This window comes from Thunnus maccoyii, chromosome 18 (genome assembly GCF_910596095.1).
Source record: "Thunnus maccoyii chromosome 18, fThuMac1.1, whole genome shotgun sequence".
NCBI lineage: Eukaryota > Metazoa > Chordata > Actinopteri > Scombriformes > Scombridae > Thunnus > Thunnus maccoyii.
In genome coordinates this window covers 437,227-460,019 of record NC_056550.1, presented here as the reverse complement: position 1 = coordinate 460,019, position 22,793 = coordinate 437,227, and the positions used below count along the sequence as shown (strand labels likewise).

At 38.7% G+C, this 22,793-nt stretch overlaps 1 pseudogene; it reads left to right on the top strand.

Moving 5' to 3' along the window:
• The window catches only part of LOC121883460, an 81,807-nt pseudogene that overhangs the window by 44,048 nt on the left and 14,966 nt on the right, over nt 1-22,793 (top strand).

Here is a 22,793-nt window from a genome sequence, read left to right as displayed (position 1 = left end):
GTATAAAAGATGTTTTCTGATTTCATATATCTTACTGTGTATGGCTTGATTTCATACATTTTACTAAACATACAAGAGATAGAGAAGGGAGACAGTTAATGAAAATATTTGGCAATTTGATAAATTAAACCACTCATAAAAATTAAAACACAAAGTCGAGATGTATAACTTGTATTGCTACAAAAAACTGAAGAATTTAGTGCTTGCTGACATTTTTGTGTAGTGTTACTGTTTTTAGACAAAAGATACACAATTGAGGGAGGCTCATTATCAGTTTGTCGAGCAGGGGCCTGTTTCAGAAAGCAGGTTCAGCAAACTCTGAGTCTAACCCTGAACTCTGAGTTGATGAACCTGAGATGGGAAACTCAGAGTTTTCAGTTTCAGAACAGCTGATCAGAGTCAGTTCAATTGACTGAGTATGTTCACTCTGAAAAATGAAAGAAAAATAAAATATATAAAATAGTAATTAAAAAAAACTGAGATTACACGTGCAATAAAGATTTCAGGTCAGGAGCTGCTCTAACAAACTGACAGAGTCACAGTGTTAAAACAGAGGGACGCAGAGGTTTGATTCTGAGCTGAGGATCAATTCATGCTGTGGAATATTTGAATGTGAGAGAAAAAACTGCTGTTCAAAGAAATGACTGATGCACATAAAAGCTGTAACTTTAGAAAGTCCTGTGTAACTAAACTAATATCCAACCAGGATTTAGATTCTGACAGATAGTAAACCTCCACTAATGAATGTGCTTTGATACAGACTGAATGAATGAGGAAATGAACCAGCGTGTCTGACTCTGTAAGAGGGATGAGACAAAGAGAAACTAAGGGTTTGTTGAAGAAAACCTGTCAGTGAGCAGGTTAGCTTCTTACCACAGTAACTGACCCCAAGTTTAAGTTAGCTCTCTTTCTGAAACTGAAAACCCAGAGTTTCCCTCATTTCAGGGTGAACAAATTCAGTTTTTACTAAACTTTCTGAAACAGGCCCCAGATCTGAGACAAGCATATTGACAGGCCATTTAGTGCCACAAATATCCGGAGAGGCTGGCTCAGTGAGGTTCACACATAGTCAGTTCTTTGGCCCAAGCCTTGACCAGTGGCTTGTTTTGATAGTTAGTTAGGAGCCAGATTACTGCAAAAAGCTGGTTGATACTGCCAGCAATGGTCAGAGGGATAATAGTGTCAAACAGTTTGTTCTCTTTGATGCGCCTGATTGTCCTCTCCACATGTATCCTTAACCATGCAATGTCCTGAGTGACCAGAACTTCATCATGAGACAGCTGTGACTATTTACCTAGAAATGATGGTCTGTAAACTTTGCAGGGCACTAGGTCGTTGATTCTGAATCCCTTGTCCACCATTACAGCCATATCTTTATCCAAAAGAGGGCTAATGCCAGATTGCCTGAACAATTCTTTGTCACTGATAGAGCCAGAATACAATGAGGAAACAAAAGTAACAGCACCATGTGGTAACACACCTATCATTCCTTTCAGGGTAGTGTGGGATTTATACTGTGAAAACACTCTGTAAGAGTAAAGATGAAGGCATCTGACACCTCATCTCTGTGCAGTCAGTAAGGACCTGAGTGTCAGAGTACTTGCTGAACACACTCGGCATCGTGGCTCTGATTGCTTCAGGAGATATCCCAACAGCACCCAATAATGTGTACAAAAAATTTACCCAAGTTTTGATTATCCTGCTGACAGTGGACTGATGAATGTTGAAACGATCACCCAGATCTTTTTCCTTCAGACCCAGCGACAGGTACACCAAGAACAAGAACAGTTCATCAATCAGTGGCAGGCATCGGCTCTGGTGTGGGAGGCAGGGGGGACAAGTCTTACTGGTAATAACGATAATCACTGCCTGATCATCATAAATGTATGTACAGTGAGGCCCAAAAGTCTGAGACCACCAATTTGTGTTTTTAATTAGATTTGATTAGATAGTGGTGTTTTCTTGGGTGCTGGATTATCAGAAATCTGTTTTTAAAAACAAAATGATGTAGTATGAAATGTGCCTACCGGTCGACGAGGTGGATCAGCGGCCTTGTCAGGAGCTGCTGTTGTGCTGGAAGTGGATGACGTACCAACACGCATGATTCTCCTCATTGCAGGTTCAATCTGTCTCCAAAATGCCTGTAGATGGTGGTAGCTGGCAAATCTAAAAGAGTGAAAGCAAAATATTATTCACTTTAAATCAAAGCATAACCCATTATTGAAGTTTGCCCTGGTAGATCTTGCCAAGAGGCAATGGCAGTACACTGGCCTAAATGTTTTGCTCCAGTTATAATGGATTTCAACTTAGATTGCACAGACTGACTGAGAAGTGATTTTAATCATGTTTTGGCCCATATTCTCATAACTTGATGGCTGCCTTTTTATTTTATATTTGTAACTCTATGTGTTAATGTTAATCTTATCTTGCTTTTACTCATTTACTTTAATATGGTCCTGTGTCCACATAAAACAGTTGCTCTCATTGGTCATCCCAGTATAGAAAAAGGTTAATTAATGATTTAATGAATGAACACAATCTAGGTCTGCAACAAAGTCGTGACCACAGTGGTATGAAAGGTGAATATCATATGACATAATACGTACCTGGTATAGAATCTGATGTCATCATCCAATGCTGAAAACCTGTCCGAGCCAAACGACTGCTTCAGTGTAACCTCAGCCAGCCTCTTTTGCAGCTCTTCTATCAACAGCTGCTGGGCCTCTATTTTCTCACATGCTGTATCCAAAGCCGATGGTTCTGGTGTTGCATCGTAATCGTGACACTAAAGCAACAATTCAACATTCATCTCCTCCTCTTCAGTTAATTCATCCTCTGGTCATTGTGTTCTCTCCCAGACACTCGGTCCGGCTGCCAGCAGAGAGTAGTCCTTCCAAGGAAACAACACAGGTACAGCTCCCTCTTTCAAGTGTTGTCGCCCACCTTGAATGACATCCATGGACACGAAATGTCTATTACAGACTGTCGTGGTCCTCTTAATCACCAAATTCTTACGTCTCATATTATGTATCCATATTTTTCTTAAGGTTTCATCCTTTGGGAAATGGTGGAAACTTACGGTGGGGTTGAACTTCCCTGACATCGCGCACTGAGGTACACAGCAGAAATCACTGTTAGGATTATGTCGCTTCTGGTACTTTATTGGTCTTGACAAAGACATTTTAGCCTCCTCACAACCATTCAGATAACAAAATCTAATAAAATGCCAACAGTAAAAAGTAGGTTACTAGCTAGGCTAGCTGATTACAAGTCCGTCGTTTAAGCCATTAGTGTGTTGTTACCGCCCTCTCCGACAAGTGGAAGTGATGAGTACTGTTTTCCGGTTTGGTCACGTGACGTTCCACATAAAGCCTATAGCGTAATTAATTACATTTGTGGAAATAGCCTGCGTGGTCCTTCCCAAACAGTGTTGTCTAAAGTGACCAGCAGAGGTCCCCATGTGTTACCAAATTATTGTTAACCATTCACATACAGATGTCACTCATTTCAATGCCACCGTGGCAGTGAAGGGGGTGAAAAAATTTATCCAGGAATAGCTGCAGTGTGCACCAACAACCACCAGGTAGCACATGTGGGCAGTCCAGATACAGCATCTGTCTGTCTCTCTGTAGGGTAGGCAAAGGGGAGGATCCAAGATGGCGGAGTGAGAGGCAGCACACTTGCAGGCACAGCTTAAAAGTTTCTGGATTTGGTCCTTCAATTGTGAAGTTTTCCATGCAATAACCCAGAACTTTTGCTTAGATAGCATAGTACCAAAGTACCTTGATAAAAACTTTCAAAGACTTCTGCTACAACTGAGAAAACTGTATGCTTGTTAGCATGACTGACCACAACAATGACCTGAGAGCTCTCTGTGAGGTGTGTGATGATGGCGACATCGAAGATGTTGGGGTGAATAAGAACACCTCAAAGGAACATAGAAGAAATTTGACCCGCACGCCAATTTAAAGCCCGAACCCCAAAAAGATGAAAGGACAGAGTGAAAAAAAAGGGGATGATACCAGTGCTGCCATTCTCCATGCAGTAGGGGAGAACAGGGTAAATCGAGCCAGTGAGTAAAATGAGCCACCCCCTTTATCTAGGTAACCATAAACAAAAATAATCATGTGACCACAAATTAAGAATGTATAGTTCACATTACTATTCATTACATTATTCACTAACATGTTTGAAGCGCTCAGAGCCCAATAAATGACCATAGTGACGTGCGTAAAACGGAGGAAAATAGACTTGAAGCATACAAGGAAGTTTCAGTTCGTGGTTACGCCCATGAGATGCAGCTGAGACGCAAGCCTGCACAGAGCCAGTGCAGACAGCTGCCTAGATTAAAATGAGAGCATATCTGTTGTGTGTGATGTGCGCATGAAAAATGCACCTGACACACTTGCTGTCTAGACATGGGGTTAGAGTTGAAGCACAGAAACAGACTCCCTGGAAGCAGACACAGATGTGGCTGGCACAGGTGCATTTAGTGTCCTGAGTACATTCACTGTTTACACTTCGGTTGAGGAAGTTCCCTTTGTCATTTGTACTTTGTTTCCGAGTGCGTTGAGTGAATAGTTTATTCCATTTTTTTTCCGTGTTCCAAGTTATGTTTACTTTGTCATTGTAAAGATGTACATCTAATCTCTCTAGTTAATTCTGACATTGGATGTATCGATGTACTGATTGATATGATTAAGAGTTGTTCATTGATTTCCGTATTCAAGATAATGTGATAGACTTTAATTTGTACATATGCTTTCAATTGTAGAAATGAAACCACTCAACTACACTTTACTCCGACGGAAGAAAAAGAGAACAAATGCTTTAAACGGAAATTACTCATTGCTTCTCCTTCTGTGCTTATATCAATTAAGTCAAGTCCAGTGCATTCCTGTAAAACAGTTAGACTATTGTTTTCTTTTGCATTTGTAGGCTGCAATGGAAGTGCAATAGCCTATTGTTTTGCCGTTGCTCATATCCACAAAGTTTTGATCGCTTAAAGCTGTCTATTGTAGCTATATTATTTTGGAATAATGGAATTTTGGACAACACAGACTGGCTGTCACAGCTGAGGTCATTTGCCTCTAAAGGTGCATAGCTAGTACAGGCAACAGGCCTGCTGCTAGGCAAAAAAGTTGGCATGACCTTTATCATAAGGTAAATGATGAACCAAAAGACTGACACAATACACTTTACTTACTTCTGTCTTTTCTTGTTTAGACAATTTTTGATAGAAATGGTAGGCTACACCTTCTTTTTTGTGGAGGGCATGGACAGAGAGCAGATATATAGGACACAAATAAAAAGTAAACTAAAAATCTAGATCTAACTCTTAGCAGGATAAGAACTCTTGGAGGAACTTGACAATGGGTATTAATCAGGTACAGTGTGGTGGTAACAAGATTGTTAAGTCATTGACTAACAATGACTATGTTTTGTAAGACAAGAATGAGATTCTTCTTGGTTACAGATAGAGAAGTGCCTTCTGCAATTGAAGGGTCAGAGGACCCTTGTGAGAGAGCCACAGAGGTGCTTGTGTGGATTTCACACTCACAAGGTACAGTAACTACATTTAAATCTACAGACTGCAAGTATAGATTCCAATGATAAGTTGACTGCTTGCATTAAATGCACATTAGCAACTCTGTATGTTTCTCCTGTTTTCAGACACCCTCCATTCACTAAGGTGACTCCACACTGCTGTGCAGTATAGTTATGTAGCAGTCATCCTAGAAAACAGAGAGAAAGCCAAATGCTAGTGTTCTCAATTCAACCAATCTAGGTAAGAAGTTTTAGTTACCAGTAATCATTTGCATGGGTCATTTGTGTATGCCAAGTATATAAAATAATGCCAGATTTTGGTTTTAATCTACCATCTTGTTAAACTAATTGCTTAAAGCCCCTTTTATGAATTATTGCAGAGAGCATTTAACAATGCGTAAAAATAGAGAAATCCTTAAACAGCACCAGTTGGACTGAATAAAAAAAAGTCAAAATTACTTTGCAGGAAACAGTAGGGTACAGTCATCTGTAGCAATAAGACTTTAGACTTGTATCGGCTGTGGAGTGTGATTATTCTGGGAGGACTCAAGTGTTTTCATTTGCTCCAACCTGGATCGTTTGTGTTTGCTGTTCCTCAGCAGAGGAAATGGCATTAGTTTTATCATAAGGTAAACATTACACGGGTAACTGAAGTTTAAACTATCCAAAACACCCTAACACAATATATTCATTGTTTTCAAATATGTAATATATGGGCACTAACAGATACTAATCAGGCACAGAAGGTGGTTGTAATGTTTTCATAAAATCACTGGTTAATTATGCTTTACATCCATGTAAGACAAAAGGAATGTTGAAATGTGATAGTGGATTCACATTGTAGACATAACTGCAGTAACATGTACATGCACCCTGGAAATATTGATTATTGTGTATCTGCTCCTGCTGTTTCACCAAGCATTGCTGGCCAGAGCACACATTCATCCACCCGTGATGTGTCAAGTCCAGCACACACTTCACCTGTGGTAAATGTAACCTCTAAATCATTACTCTTGCAGTTCTTCAATTCAAAGTCCAAACTTCCATCTGTCTGTGTCTTTCTTCCTTTCTTTCTTTCTTTCTTTCTTTCTTTCTAAGGTACACTCACTTGTTCCACAAGTTCCCCTTGCAGGTGACACATCACCTACTATTGCTCCCCAGAGCAGTCCATCCAGCCCTGGAGATGTGCTTAGTCCCTCAAAAAGGTTAAAATAACTGTCAATGGAAAATTTGACCTTTCTAATGGTTTCTGCCTGACAGAAAACCGATACCCCCTGCCAGTGTTGGACAAAACACTAACAGACGGCTGTTCTCTACCTCTGACCTAGGTATCAAATGGGTTCCAAAAAACTACACACAAGACCGTCTTAGCCTGCTTAGGGAACCAGAACTCAGCCTGGCTTCTGTAATCACCAGCTGTCAGTGAACCACGTTCATGGGCCTATATAGTCAAGTTTGTCCTGTCAGCTGGGTCACAATGAAAATGTGTGGGTGCAAATAGGTGCTGGAGGTTTGAAAGTACTCCAGGACGGCCGTCACTGGAGGAGACCCGCTCTGATGGTCTGAAGGCACTTGCCTGGTTTTATAGGGCAGCTTCAATGCCCTGGCCTTAACAGTTTAGCCAATTAAATTGAAATAATAAACCCTTCAAAATGATACTTCACAGAAATAAAACCCCTATGACAGATGCATCAAGTTGATCACAATCAACAACCCTAAACCTTCCCAAATCTAACACTCAATAAACATTGCATGTTTAACCTTAGCAGAGTGTCATTATAAATTTTCAATATAGATAAATTTAAAACTCATGTCAGGCATACCCCAGAGGAGGCGTGTGATTTGTTTGCCTAGAAGACTAGGAGATGACCTCAGAGTGTGCGCACAAGTAAGGAAATTTGGTTGGAGTGTATAACAATACAAACCAGTTTTATGTGGTTTTTACAAAAGTGAGTACTACAAAGTATAAAAAAGGCAGAATACAAAGACTTGACTACAAAAGATTCAAACAAGAAAAACCCTCTCAAGGACTTAAAGAAATTACAGAAGTTATAAAAAAAATGCAAAATAGGCAAACTGGCCAAAAGACTCTGTGTCACGACCCCAAAAAGCCTGGCAAAGAGAGCTTCTCCTCTCTTGTCTTTTGTTTTTAAATCCCCCCCCCCCATTCTTGTAACTTTCCGACAACCATATATGGTGGTCTGCCAGAACATCTTGCTGGCATTGTACAAAACTATGACATTTCTTGGTTTGTCACTTACAACACAGGGTTTGGAACACTGACAGTTAACATACATCTGCACTTATACGTTTGAGGTTAGGGTATAGGGGTTTCAGCCTGGTACAGGAAACCGTAACTTCATCTTGGGCCTCCAACTCCACTACCGGTTGTCTATTACATAGGTGATTGTTCATCTTTGTTGAGTCTCACTTCGAAAGTTCAACTTAAGTTCAGTACATACTGTGTAAGGTCAGCATGGACACACACACACACACATGCACTGACATATTTTTTGAAATCATACTCAGTCTAGTGTTTTGCATTACTGTATTTTTTCCACATAGGACTGCAGGACAATACCTCACAGGGGTGGCAGAGTTTAAGTCATTGTCATCAAAACCTTAGCCATAGTTTACATCAGAAAATACTTACAGAGTACACTGTTCACTGACAACATGACTAAGCATTTTGACTATCTTGTTGGTAAACAATAACACAAGGACTTGTCATTCTGATGGCACTGACATGTTCATTGACATAAATATTTACTTTTGAGAGATAAACTAAGGATTTTGAGCAAGTTATATGCTTTTGCAGCAGTGGAGGCTGGTCCATAGAGGCAGAGGAGGTTGGAGGACGGGCTCCTGATGTCCTCCTCAGGGTGGGATCTCTTACATCAATTTAATCTACTTCACTTTTTTTCATGTTAATTTATGATTGGCCAAGACACGTAAAATGATGCTCCAAGGGAGGACATCCTCCCTAACCAATCATCAACTAGAACACAATATTGACATCGCATTGGTCCAATGATCATTTTCAGATTTCATCTTCAATTCTCTACCACTGTAACATACATGAGTGTGAGGAACTGGTAAGAGAAGACCGGTAAGATATAGATAAATTACGTGTCATTTATTTCATTTAGCAGTAGATAGCTGCTTCCATTAGCCAACACAACAGTTGGCTTGTTGTAGCAGCCCTGAAGGACTGTTAAGGACTGACGGCTGGAGAGAGAACCAACCGGAGAAACAACCAGGATAGTTAGCTTGTTTGTCATTGTTGCTAATGATATCAGACTGCTTGACCAGCAGCCACAAAGTTCTGTTAACTAACAAACAAGATGACCAACAGCCACAAATGGATGTTATGGATACTTCATGTCCATGAAAGAAAGAAGAAAACATCAGATAACATGAGTCAGATACAGCCTCTCTCTCAAGAATGTGTGGTAGTTAAGAATTTGAAAATAATTAGATTTTTCAGAAACATGATTTTATTTCTTTTCAGAGTTATGCAATTATATGTCTTATATATTCTATTTCCTTAATACATAATTTTATTGCTATTTCGGTTATGTTGCTAAGCTTATTACTGTGGAGAATATCCAGCCAGAGTATAAACCGTACAAATAGGCAATGTGTGTTCTTTTTCTGGGTTGATTGTGTGTCAATCTATTGGTAATGCCTCATGACTCCAGTAGGGGGAATCGCGCTCTCTGCCTCACTCAATACAAACGAGTGAAAACGAGAGAAATGTGCGGGTTTCTTCATCCCTCTTCTCTCACTCTTCATCCCTCTTCCTTCCCTGTTTTAAGGTAATTACTGTACTTAAAGCACTATAAACTTAGTGACACACATTGTTGATACTTATTTCGACATTGTTGTTCATTGCAAGGGAAAGAGGTGAATTTTGTACTTTTATATTGTTGAAGAGTTTCTGGCTAACTCATTCACCGTGTAAGCTAGCTACTGCTATTGTCCCAATGTAGCATCCGACTGTTGTTCCGCCATTTTCTGCATTTAAGTTTGTCTGTAAAACAATATTTTATTATGGTAAAAGGTCCGTTCATGTGTTAGGTAAAATATGAAAGTTAAAAAGGTGAATGTATTTCATTTAATTTACAGTTTATGTTGGTTAAAAATGTCATTTACATTATTTAGAAAAAACAGAGGATAACTTAGTTGTGGAAACTGTGGTCCTGAGACTGAGTGTATTCCTACTGAGAAAATATGTGAATTTGGTTGTACTGTACATAATTAAGACTTAAAAATGAGAGAAATGTGCGGGTTTATTCATCCCTCTTCCCTCACTATTTTCTGTTTTAAGGGCACAACAAATGCAGCAGAGATCATATAATGTGCTGTAGGTGGTTAACTTGTTGAAGTTACAGTGAGCTGTCTGGGCTCACTCATTCATTTGGAATTGATCCAGTTTTTAATTGAGTGGTTGTTCAGTCACCTGTTGATGTTGTGTGATTTGTGAATGAGTGTGCAGGAGGTCTGGCTGCTTGCTTGTGACATTTCCGTCGGTTGGTTTTTAAGCTGAGCCGTATATTGAGTAATAAGCTTAAAGTAACTAGAATAACAAGTGTTAACATGTCAGCTTTGTAGACTATATTTTGTATGTGGTGCATATAGATAAGAGTGTGTAAGTCATGTATTTGATACATGCATTAATACTTTCTGATGTGTACCAACACTTTAGATTTGTGAATGTTTTTAGTGTTCAGTCCTCCTAGTTTTCAGCACTGATCTTTACCTGTATCACATTATGAGCTTTGTGGTACTTTATATATTTCTGTATACTAAGAAAATACATAGGAAACACATGTAAATCATGTGATATGTTGTCTGTTTTTTGATGAGAACATAAATCTGTTGTCACATTAGAACAATACTATAAATTTGAATTTCCTTTTGTTGGTAAAATGAGACACTGTGAACCACTCCATGGCTAAAAATAGCACTTCTTTGTTTAGAAACAATATGTATAAATGTCTTTAAAGAAGCAGCCTTTCCATCACTCAGGGGTTTTTGTTTCTGAAAATGAATTGTTTTATTGGCATACAAAATTGCCCCCCACCCCTCTGATTTCATTGGGTGGGGGACAATGATATAGTTTGATGTGGTTTGTTGTAGGATTCCATGTTGGTTTTCCTCCTGCCATCCCCAATTTTTTAAGTCACAAGCCGCCACTGTTTTGCAGGTAATCCATTGTGGTGCTGATTGTAATAATTGTTTTTCGAGAAATGCGTTTACTGTTTTGCAAATGTTAAGGATGGTTTGAGAAATGTACCAAAGAGACTGAGAAAAACTATATTATATATATCTATTTGGTCCCCCCCCCCCCAGTCTTGCTATAATGGCTATAGCACTATTATCATTTAACCATGTAATCTGTCAGCTGCATGTTTCACAGGAATGCAAAAAGGATCAAAACAAAACCAACTGCCTCTATCGCCATGATTACAGTTGTCTCATCGATGAGAGAGCACTCTCAGCACAGGCTCTGACCATATACCAAACAGTTTTCTTTTAACATTTGTTAACTATTTACACAAGTGGTCACAGCAATAATTTGCTTCTGTACCATCTGTTGCTGTTCTAAAACTATTTTCACACATCACTGGAGCTTTTTTTTCTCAATATGTTGTATATTTTTCTTTAATATTTATGAAACTGAGATTGGTCTTATGTATATACTGAGCAGCAGCAACCCTTTTTACTTTTCTTTTCCAGAAAATATATTGTTTAATACTTGAAGTTAACCATATTTTCAATAAAAACAGAAACGGTAAGTGTCCACAGGTGCCTTGTCACTCTGTCATACATTAATGTACAAGCATGTATTGTGACTTTAACATACCTTAAAAAAATATATATCTTCAACTTTAATAATCCACTGGTTAAGTGGAAGGAAGAATGCTTTCAAATATGTCTAAGACAGTTGTCTTGATTTTAAAAGATTGAATGTGGTAAAAAATACTTTGGTTGAAGGAAGATGATGTCTTGTTCCGGATGAGAATCAACTTTAATGGCCAAGTGTACCTCTGCATACAAAGAATTTAACTGGTTTACAGTGCTCTCTATTTTTAAATATCACAACAAAGTAATATAAAAAAATGAAAAAGAATAAAATGGAATAACAGAAATAGAGTAATGGAAGGAATTATATACAACATGGTATGTTCAGCCATAACACCATACGAAAGTATTACAGCTGAATGTACAAGCATGTTCAACGTACAAGTCATGGAACATAAAACGATGACATAATGCATAGAATGAAATATCAGGCTACATACTATGTGATTTACGTCAGGTACTTTACAGCTATGAAAACAATTGCCCTGCATTATTTATTATTATGGTTATAAGTAATCGTGTATGATTGAATTGAACTTGGAATCAGTCAGGAAGCATGATGAGTTTTGCTTTTGTGGTGAAGTTTTTGGCCAAAAACCTCACCCAATACCTTGCTGCATCATCTACAATTATGTCAATTTTCTCAGAAAATCTGAGAAAATTGACAATTGCAGCAAGGAGATTTCTGGGTGTTATTGGAGTTTCTGGAAAGGGTGTGCAGCAGCTGTTGAGAGAAGTTTTTCAGGCTCTCTCAAACACCTGAAAAATAGAGAATTTATAGGGTGGGAAGGGGTTATAATTTTATTTAATCAGAGGAGATATTTGTTTAAATCCAGTAGATGGCGGTAATGCAACATCTTGGGTGCCAACTCCCACTAAAAATCAAGAAGAAGAAGAAGCATCGCACTTGGATTTTAACACATAAACGCAAATCATAAACATTTGCCACAAGTCTTCGACTTTTGATGGCCACCTTTGGTTTTTTCTCTTTCTTCCTTCCCCCGTATTGACAGCATGTGATTAACTTCAGCTACTACAGCCATGAAAACAATCACCCTGCGTTTATTGTTATAGTTATAAGTAACGAATTGAACTTAGATTTTAACACAAAAACAAATTATAAACATTTGCCACAAGAAAAGCCTGCATCTTTTGATGACTTTGGACAGGATTTGAACTTGCGCCCCCTTTGGTTTTTTCTCTTTCCTCCTTCCTCCCTCTCCTCCCCCTCTTCCCCTTCTCACTTCTTATTCCCCATCTTATGCAGACAATTGTTCCCCAGCGAGGAATGAGGTGCTTGCACCGAGTTCCGTAAGAAATATCTTCCAAAAGGAATTATATATCAAAATGCTGCAGAGACATTAGAGCCAACGGTAAATCACCAAAGAGCTACACAGATCAGTTTCATCGGATCATTTTCTCCCTGGGATGACAATGCAGGAGTCGGGCTGCTAGCAACTGAGATGAATGGCTGGTCCCGGCCATAGGTGGCTCCTCACATCTCCGTAAACGTCACAGCAGATTTACAACCAAACGTTATTTGGATAAATTGACCACATATTGGGAATCTAAATGGTTACTTTCTCACCTGAAAAAATATTAAAACTTAATAAAGTGACATATTAACAGTCCTACAGCGAAAATTACAACAGGTTTTAGCCTGGCTCATCTCCTCCATTGCGCAGTCTGAAGAGAAGCAATGCATTGTGGGGCAGTTGAGTATGTCCAGTAAGCTCATGCTGCATACTCAGAAATTCTTGCTAATGTAGAATACATCCAGGTTTTTCTCGTGTACACAAAATCCACATACTATGCAGTTGGAACGCACTACATACTCAATTTGATGTCATACTTAGTATGAATAGAACGTTAGTATGCGATTTCAAACACAACCTACATTTGTACGACCTGCACAGATGTTGCCCCTGGTTACTCTGTGTTTTGGACAGCAAAAGAGGGTTGGATTGAATTGACAGTCCTGAAAGAATTATTACTAAACGGTAGAGAAAAATTAATTAAAACATCAAGTTCAAAGTTATTTTTCAACATTCTGCTGCTGTTTGCACAAAGTTAAACCAGTGGATCTGGTGTGCGTAATTGTGCCTTGATTGTGTCTTCAGAATAAAACTTTATTGTTTCTGTATCATCACGTCAGCTGCTTAAAAAAGGTGGGATGAAAATGAAAGGCCAGCAAAACATGAATAAAGAGGTTTGTGTAATTTCAGAGAAGTTTATATAGCTGTGCCTTCACCAAGTAAAGTGTCCAAAATATTTAGAAACATAAATGAGCTGAGATTTCAACCTGCTCTGAGCCGGCCAGCTGGAATTGCAGAATGCTACTCTATTAACATCCACAGCCTCTGATGACAAGTCACTAAACCATTCGGCACAGTAACATGAAATTATGTAAGTTCACCCCAGGAAAATAGGGCTTTCAACTAAGTCCAATAAATCCATCCGTGGCAATATTAGACACCCAGAGCAACCTTCCATTCCCTCCAATATTTACCTGACTGTGGCGCTGTAAGACGCTATGAGCATCAGATCAACTCCCTTGTTTATGTTTTCTTTTAATAATATCTTTAACATTTCTTAACACAAAAACAGTTCCCTTGATAACTCAACAATATGATTGGTCAGTGTTATGGCCATCAGTTTTAATCATTTCTCCTTCGATTCTGAGAAATTTTTTTTTTTGTTTGTCAGTCTTTGATAGCAGAATGCTAGGGAAGAGCATTTGGGCAATGGGTCATCCAGTGTTAAATAAATGTTTAAGATATCACACACACACATATACACACACACACACAAACTTTGGAGTGCTTTATTGGATGAGGTGGCTCAATATTAATTGAGGAAGACTACCTATCTATCTGTCTATCTATTTAGTAATACATCCAGGGGCCTCATTTTGAGATTTTTTATTTATTTATTTATTTTGGTACATTACATTTTTCTTAAATCACAATTTAAGCAAAACCTTTAATCAAATTATTGTATATTAATTGCTTTCACATAGAAATGACAATAATAGTCAATTAAAATAATGACAATAATACCATTTAGTATGCAATATGCACACAATAACCAAACCTTTTCTAATTATGTCAGGATACTGCATGGAAGCCCTTTTGACCCTCTGGCTTAAGTGACCTCACAGAACACACAGATTATAAACAACAAATTACAATTTAACTGGCTGAAATCAATTTATTGGCTGAGGACCTTCAGTTGCGGGGCTACACTTTTATAAACATCTGAAACACAATATGTGCAATTAAGATACAAATGTACTTCTTACATCTTGTTTGATAAGCAACATATTACATTTATCTGTAATCCTGCAACACGAGGATCCAAAGGCATTATATTTATATATGATTTGTCTCTTTGTGTAACCGATACTTGTGTGCAAATAAACAATAGCAAGCAGTATGACTAAATAATTTGTGCATGAACTTTACTTTTATTATTTATTATTTTGAACTTTATTATCCCACTTTTCCTATACCATGGCCACTTGTCAACAAAATGTTGTATAATATGAAACATCAATATCAGTGTATAAGACATTAGTATCACTTTAATTATTATTAATTTAATTTATTTGATTTAATTATCATTAAGGGAAGAAACCAGGCTGCAAAGATGCCTAGGTATATGAGCATATCCAGCAGGCTTCTAACAGAATGCATAGGCTACTGTTTACGCAACCCTGGAGATTTTTTGTATCTTTATGATTCTTGGTTTTTTGGATTTTATGTCAATATGACATAGCCCATTCAATCAGAATCTGTTTTATTAGCCAATGCAAGCGCACAAAGAATGTGTCTTGGCGTTTGCTCCCAAAAAATGCAACACAGAAGAATATAAATAGACAAAAGTAAGGTAATAATAATAATTAAATAAACAAAGTAATATTAAAATTAAATTGAAATTTTAAAATATATTTACAGAATGGAATAGTTTTGAAACTGGATATAAAACTTTAAATGAAATATTGACTGTAAAAAGGAAATACAGACTGTGCTGTGGCCAAAGAAATGAAGAGTATGAAGTACATGAAGATGACAAGAGCAAAAATTAATGTGACACGTGCATAAATAATTAAAGTATGTAAGAGTGGAGGTTTAATGCAATAAAGTCCAGTTTGATGAAAGTGACAAGTGTATGGATTAAATGAGGGATGTGACATGTCAAGTCCAGTGTGATAACTCCATCTTCATCCCCTTTATATGGCCATGGTACAAGATTTGAAGCAACTTAGTGCAAATGCAGGTTAAGGTTAGGGAAGTGCGTTGTGTTGTGGGTGGACTTGGCATGTTCGACTCCTGTTTTGGGTTGTCTGCTGTGGGTGGGCTTTATTCCATTTGAAATCGCCACCAGTCAGCCATAATTACAACTATCCGAATCCAAATGTCACTATCTCTGTTAACAAACAATGTTTTATAGCTTGTGATTGTGAAATGTGAAGTTGCTCATTTAATTTTATATTTCCAATATGTGGCTGTGGATATTTAAGATATTTAAACCCGCAGTGTGGAACTTACATATAAATGAACGTCCATTCAAGGCCTTGCCAAATGAGTTCACACAATTCTGATTAAGCCTATCACTGCCAGATAAATCTCTCTGTATTTCACAATGTACAGAGTTTTTTAAATCTCATGTTGGTGACAACATTCCCTTGCTGGCTGCGTGCACCAGAGACTTCCACTGGCTGAGCCGGCTAACTTCGGTTAGTTCTCTGCTAACTTGATTGGCCTCACAATACAGCTTTATTCCCCATCGTCTCTCTGCATGTAAGGGACGGACTGACTATCTCCGCTTGTGTTGCCTTTGTAGTTTTAATAGCCATAAGCAGATAAATTCTTTCTCAGCAGTGACGCACTCCAGGGCAGTGCATGCCATGTTGGATAACAACGTTCTTCCGGTAACACTAATTGACCTCTTTCTTATTCACAGAATATTTCATTTGTATGCTCCCCTGACATTTCTGAGAGTACGGCAACGAGTAACACGTTGAGTATAAATGCCTCTATGCATGCTCAGAGCTTGCACGTCATTTGTGGAGACCCGCACCACAGTCCCTTGCATGAGTATGAACAACGCTTAAAGGGCACCTTATACCCCTGTATCAGACATTGAGGGGTGTGCCAAGGCGGCGGTATTTGACTATCTGGGAGTGACAATGGATATGTTGTAGTTAGCTAAATAGTATTAGCTTAGCTGCTGGCTATCATAGCTGTTGGAGAGCTTGAGTTAACATTATTATTATTATTCTCAATAAAACTAAGTTGCTGATTGAGTAATAATAGTTTAAATAAATAATTTTAATCTAAATACCTGATTGGCTACCTGATTACCAACATCAGAGATCAGCCTGCGATTCGCTTGGTGCAGCACTGGCTGTGCCAGGTTGCCAGCACACCTAAAATTTCTTCAAAAATTCTATGTTTTCTAGTTTACATTACTACAGATACCTATGGGATTTTGAATGAGGTTTGCTTACTTCTAGAATTGAGACTGGAACTTCTGGTAATTTAAAAAAATCCTCTTTTTCTCTCTCTGTTAGCCTTCTGCCAAAACTAAACCAGTGACACACAAAATAGTGCTTGACAAAAACAAAAACACCACCTTGTTCACTTGGTTAACACATAAGGCACAAAAATCTGGGACCTGCTAGTGCAAATGCCACCTCACCAGGCCCCCTTCTCTTAATACATGTAATGTAATACATCCATTCCTATGACTGTTGGTAGGGTATTCAGTAACTGTTTTCCATTCCATTTATTCATATAAAAACTGATATTGTATGTGAAATATAGTCAATATGAAATCTAAACATGTTTCAGGCCTCTTCCTAACATACCATACAATTATCATGTGGCAATAATAATGCTAGCTAGGTAGGTTCAATCGATAATGAACTTAATTCTAAAATTGTGCTTGCAAGCTATGCTTTCCTTTTCACTCCTGTTTTTCTATCCTTTTATGGGAGCTGAACTTCTTTTGGAAAGGCATTACTGCCTGGTAGCTCTCTTGGAGTATCCAGCATCTGAATCAGCACAGTTATCTTGTACTGTGACAAACTCTTTCTGACCGGCCCTGTTGTGTCGGTAGGCTAAACCATGTACACCTTCCAGATTTTTACACGATTTTGGCAAGCCTGAATGTGTGACAGGCGTGTCAGAGGGCGACACAACTTAAGGCCCTTCAACCACTATAAGGTTGACAATTTTGATTTAGAGTGAAATACCTCAATGTGAGTATTTAGTCAACATACAGCCTTCTCCATGTTGGGGTTGGTAGTTAGTTCCACTACTCCCCCCACTACAATGCCACTGGGTTTATGACCTTTAATCTAGTCGCACTTTACTCATTTAGTTGTCTGACAATGGAAATAGAGGAATATGTTAATAAGAGCAATTAAATCAGAGTTTGGTTGCATTCAGTTATAAAACAGGTAGCTAAAATCTTCTAATCTGGTTGGTTGATAGCTGTGGTTTAATGAGTGTATACTACAGCTACGACTTTTAATGTCCTTTTACAGTTCTATTTTTAATTATCACTCCGCGGGTAGTATTAAAATGTTGCCCGCCATCAGTAAGCAAGCAGGGACGGTGCAGAGCTGCACCAACCACTGTCTCTGCAACACCATGGTGCAAAAGCTTTCAGATGTAGGCCTTGAAGCAAGAGAAATAATGTCTGTAAGCGGGTGCAAATGTGACTCCAGTGATGTTGAACATTTTTTCTATGGGTGTACAATTAATGGTAATGTTCAAATTAATGTGAATAAATAAACTCTGGTTAGATCAAAGACTAGCTTGAATGCAAGTTTAGCAGTTTACTAACATAACTACTTTCCTGTAAATGACTCTTGACTCTTGTAATGCAATTGCTATTTAATTAAACAGTTTTTATTGATTGTGTCTATAATTTCTGTATTGTAATATTTGGTAACTGTTTTATAAAAGACTGTCTGTTCCACTTCATATGATGTTTGATAATCACTTGTTTGCTGGCTTAAATAGGATGAAGAAGAGATTCATCCATTTTCCTATAGTTTAGTTGCTCCTGTGTCAAAATTGAAACACAAATGACTGCATTTTCAAATTTTGACTTAGTGTGGACATACTGTCATTAAAGAGAAATGATGGACAAGGAAGGAAAGACAGGAAAGACAGAAAAAGAGAAAATCTGCAAGAATGAAGGGAGAGAGACAGCAGAGGAAAATAGGAAGATAGAGAGAGACAGAGACGAGACAGACAGAAAGACAGAGAGAGCAGATAATTACTCATTTTGTCTGGCTGCTATTTTCACTACAACAATGTACCACAATAACCCTCCTTACACACTCACACACAGATAGAAGCTCAGAGGGAAATGAAACCCTTTTCATCTTCACTATGGATAATCCTGCACTATTAGCACTGCTGGGAAAGATAGAGAGGAAGAGGGATGACTGATCCAGCAGAGAAAAAACATTTATTTCTCTGCAAATTCTGTCCCAGTTTCCATCAAACTTCTCCACTGTCATGATGTTGTCACAAAGCTGTCACGAACTGCATCCATACACCAGCTGTCCAATCAAACAAGTCAGAATGCAACCACACCCACACTGTCTCTGTGAAAACAATAGAAATCAAATTAACATTGAGGATTGTTCCATGATGTGCTTCCTGCCTTTTTAATAAATATGGGAGTATGTTAGTGGCATTCCTGCAGATTTACTGAGCACAAAGTGACAGCTGCATACACTACAGTAAATACATCACTCTACAGACAGCACACTACACTGTTGTCTTTCATCAAATGAACAAAATGCAAATAAGCTGCCTCAAGCCATGGGTGGATTAAGAACCCAAAGCAGCATACAGTGGAGAACCCCCTTCATCGTCAATACTAGTGCATGAAATTTCCTCCATATGTCAGATGTCTACTGCTAAAATATGTTGCGTGTATACGAGTATGTGTGGATATGGGAATTAGAGGATAAGGCTGGCATTATTGTATATTGTTCTTATTGCCCTCCTCTCCTCGAGTGCAGCTGATTCCTCCTCTCTATATGAATGTGAACCTTGGCCAGTCCCTCAATTTTAGGGGCCCCTGAGCAACCGGTGTGAGAGGCCAGATGCCACTTAATGGAGCATGGTGCCACTCATGTTTTTCTCAGCCCAGTATCCCTATGAATCATGACCATAATTGAGGACAACTGCACCTCACAATTTACACGCAGCATGTAAAACATCAAAGTACTTCCTCTGGGCGTAAATCCTGGGTGTGGAGGTCAGGGTGGTGGCCTGTGCCATGTTTGTGTTTAGTTAATGTTGAATTATTAATTAACAATTGCTCTTAATTAACTTTAACCTTTCCTTTTACTTAAAAAGGTGTTAAGGGTTAGGGTTGCATTAGTTTATAACCTTTAACGTTCTCTAACTTTAAACATCCCATGATTGCAATGCAAAGAAATTGTAGAAAGGGAGAATTTTTTAAACCTTAAAGATTTCCTCCAGACTGGTATTAAGACATAAGACATAAAAATACTGCGCTTGGAACAATAATGTGTATCTCATATGGTTTTCTCACAAAAAAGTATAATTACTACATTAAAATCCTTAAAATTACATCTATCCCATTTCCCTCATGAAAAATTCCAGAATCTATGAATATGCAAATATATTTAATTTTAAAAGTTGAAGTCCTGAACACAAGATGTCCTGAAGAAAAACATTTTTGACTGGAGTGGGACATCACACATAAAAAACAACAAAAAAACTGCATTAATCCAGTGTTTGGAGTCAATCCCCAGAGACCCCCATGTTAAAATGCCCAACTTTACAGTAGAAATAAACATGTTTACAGTCTGGTAAAAAATGGTTTTGGTCTCTATAGCTAATTTCCCCTTTCATGACAACTGTACGGGGGGTGAATTTTTTTATAACTCACTCGTTTAAATCTGCCAACCACTAGGTGGCTTGTTTCAGCCATTCGGCCCACCTCTTTGCCCATTTTTGATTGGCTGGGAGTGAGGCAGAGTCAGGCACTGCCAAGATGGCGACGGCCAGAGTGGCTCACCTTGAGCTACAAAAATGCTCTTCAGAAACCAATGGGTTACGTCACAGTAACTACGTCCATATTTTCATACAGTCTATGGTCATGACACATTCACCACTCTTCTGCTCTCAGTTTCTCTTTTAACTACCTTGCCACTTTTTCGATCACTGTTAAACTACTCAACACTCCTGTATTGCTTTTTCACATTAAAATACTTCCAGCAGCTCAAACAGCATAATCCCTTCCCAGATAGCAAAATTGCTGTGGCCCATATCCGGCCCACACCCGACACTTTCATGTGGCCCACATACCGCATGGAATGATGGCATTTGGGCTGTCCGCTCCCATTTGCCAGATTCGGGCCACAAGCAAAGCATAGCATTACTGCATGTCAACCAAAAACGAACCAAGTAAACAATATCTGGCCCAGATCTGGACCACAGTTCATTTTTATTCTGGCCCTGATCCGGCCTACATTCCATATCCTCATTTGGCCCAAAACACTGCATGGAATAATGGCACTGGGGCATTCCACTCCTGTTTGCCAGATCCGGGCAACAAGAAAGCCATAGCGATACCACATGTCAACCAAGAACGAACCAAATAAACAAGAACTGGCCCACATTCCTAATGTTCATATGGCCCACATCCCGCATGGAATGATGGCATTTTGGCAATGCACTCCTGTTTGCCAGCAACAGGCCTAGCAACATTGTTTTCGCAGTAACCACAGTCAACATGGTTTGCTAATTCCAGGACCTGTGGATAAAGTATTTGTGTGTCACTGGAAAGACAGCTGCCTTAAGCTGTGCAGCCCCCAACAAGGTGCTATCAGTTAATCAGTTCAATTGGGTACATGTGGGGTACAACCCTAATTGCACCAAACAAAGCAGTGGAAACCAGTTCTTAGACTAGAGGTGGGGACTGTGGCTGGACTGTTAGGACAATGATCCATGGGCTGACATAGAATAGTAAATTCAACGTTTATAAGAGGAGCAGGCCAGGGCAAACTTTGCTGTAGAAAAATAATCTTCTGGGAGCATTTCCAGAGAATCTTACCTTCCCAGTTGTAAACATTATCAGTGTGTATGCACCTACACTGAGCTTCACTTCTAAATTTTATGATTCATTTAGAACCACAGTAAATCATATCTCATATCATATCATATAACATCCAGATTTGCCAGTTCTGAGAGTGTCGTATCTTGGCCAAAACCGGCCAAAATATGTTTTAAGATGGCCACATTTGCTGCATCATATGTTGGCCACCTCAGGCTCACTTCCAGAGTAGCCAGTGCTAATTGTGCACCATCTTTACCTATAGTGGCCCAATGCTGTTCAACCATATTTGGGCCATATTTACTATTTCAAATGTGGGCCACATTAGGCTCACACTATGACAGCCAGTGCTGACTGTGCCATGCAATTGCCAAAAGTGGGCCAAATTTGTTGTATAGTATTTAGGCCATATTTGCCATATCATATGTCAGCCACTTTAGGTCCACATCAAGTCAAGCCAGTGCTTACTGTGCTGTATCTTTGTTAGAACTGGCCTACGTATGTTTTAAGATAACCGGGCCACATTTGCTGCACCATATGTGGGCCACTTTTGGTTTACACTCACCTTAATTATTGTCGACTGTGTCAGATCTTTGCCAAAGGTGGCCCACATTTGTTTTGTGATTTTTGGGCCATATTCACTATGTATCACATGGGCGACTTTAGGGTCACATCCAGTTTACACATTGCCGAGAGCACCGCATCTTTGCCCAAAATGGCCCACATTTGTTTTGGGATATTTGGGCCATATTTGTTATTTTACATGTAGGCCACATCAGGCTCACATCCATTTTGTCCGGGCCAGAAGAAGGCCAGCAGTGCCACATCATTGCCTGAAGTGGCCCACTTCCGTATGCTATCTGGGTTCATTTCCTTGTTGGCTTTTAATGTGAAATATCTGTAGAATTTGTTAAGTTTTGTTGACAGTAACAAAAACAAACAAACAAGCAAAAAACAGTATAGATGTTTTTTTAGATGATTTTTTTTTAAATAAATGGAAACAGTACATACAGTACACAATATATATATGACTTATCAAATGTACATAATGCTGAATTTACCATGTGAGCCACTCTGGCAATTCCTTTCACCCTCAGCCTCATGCCTACCTATTCTTTGAGACTCAGCCATTACATGGATACACACTTTTGTCTAAGAATGTATGGCAATTCAGAAATACAAGTATCCTTTGATACCCAAAAGAGACTTCTAGCATGGCTTAAAAAGGACAGCCCTCCATACATATTATTTTACATAAAGAC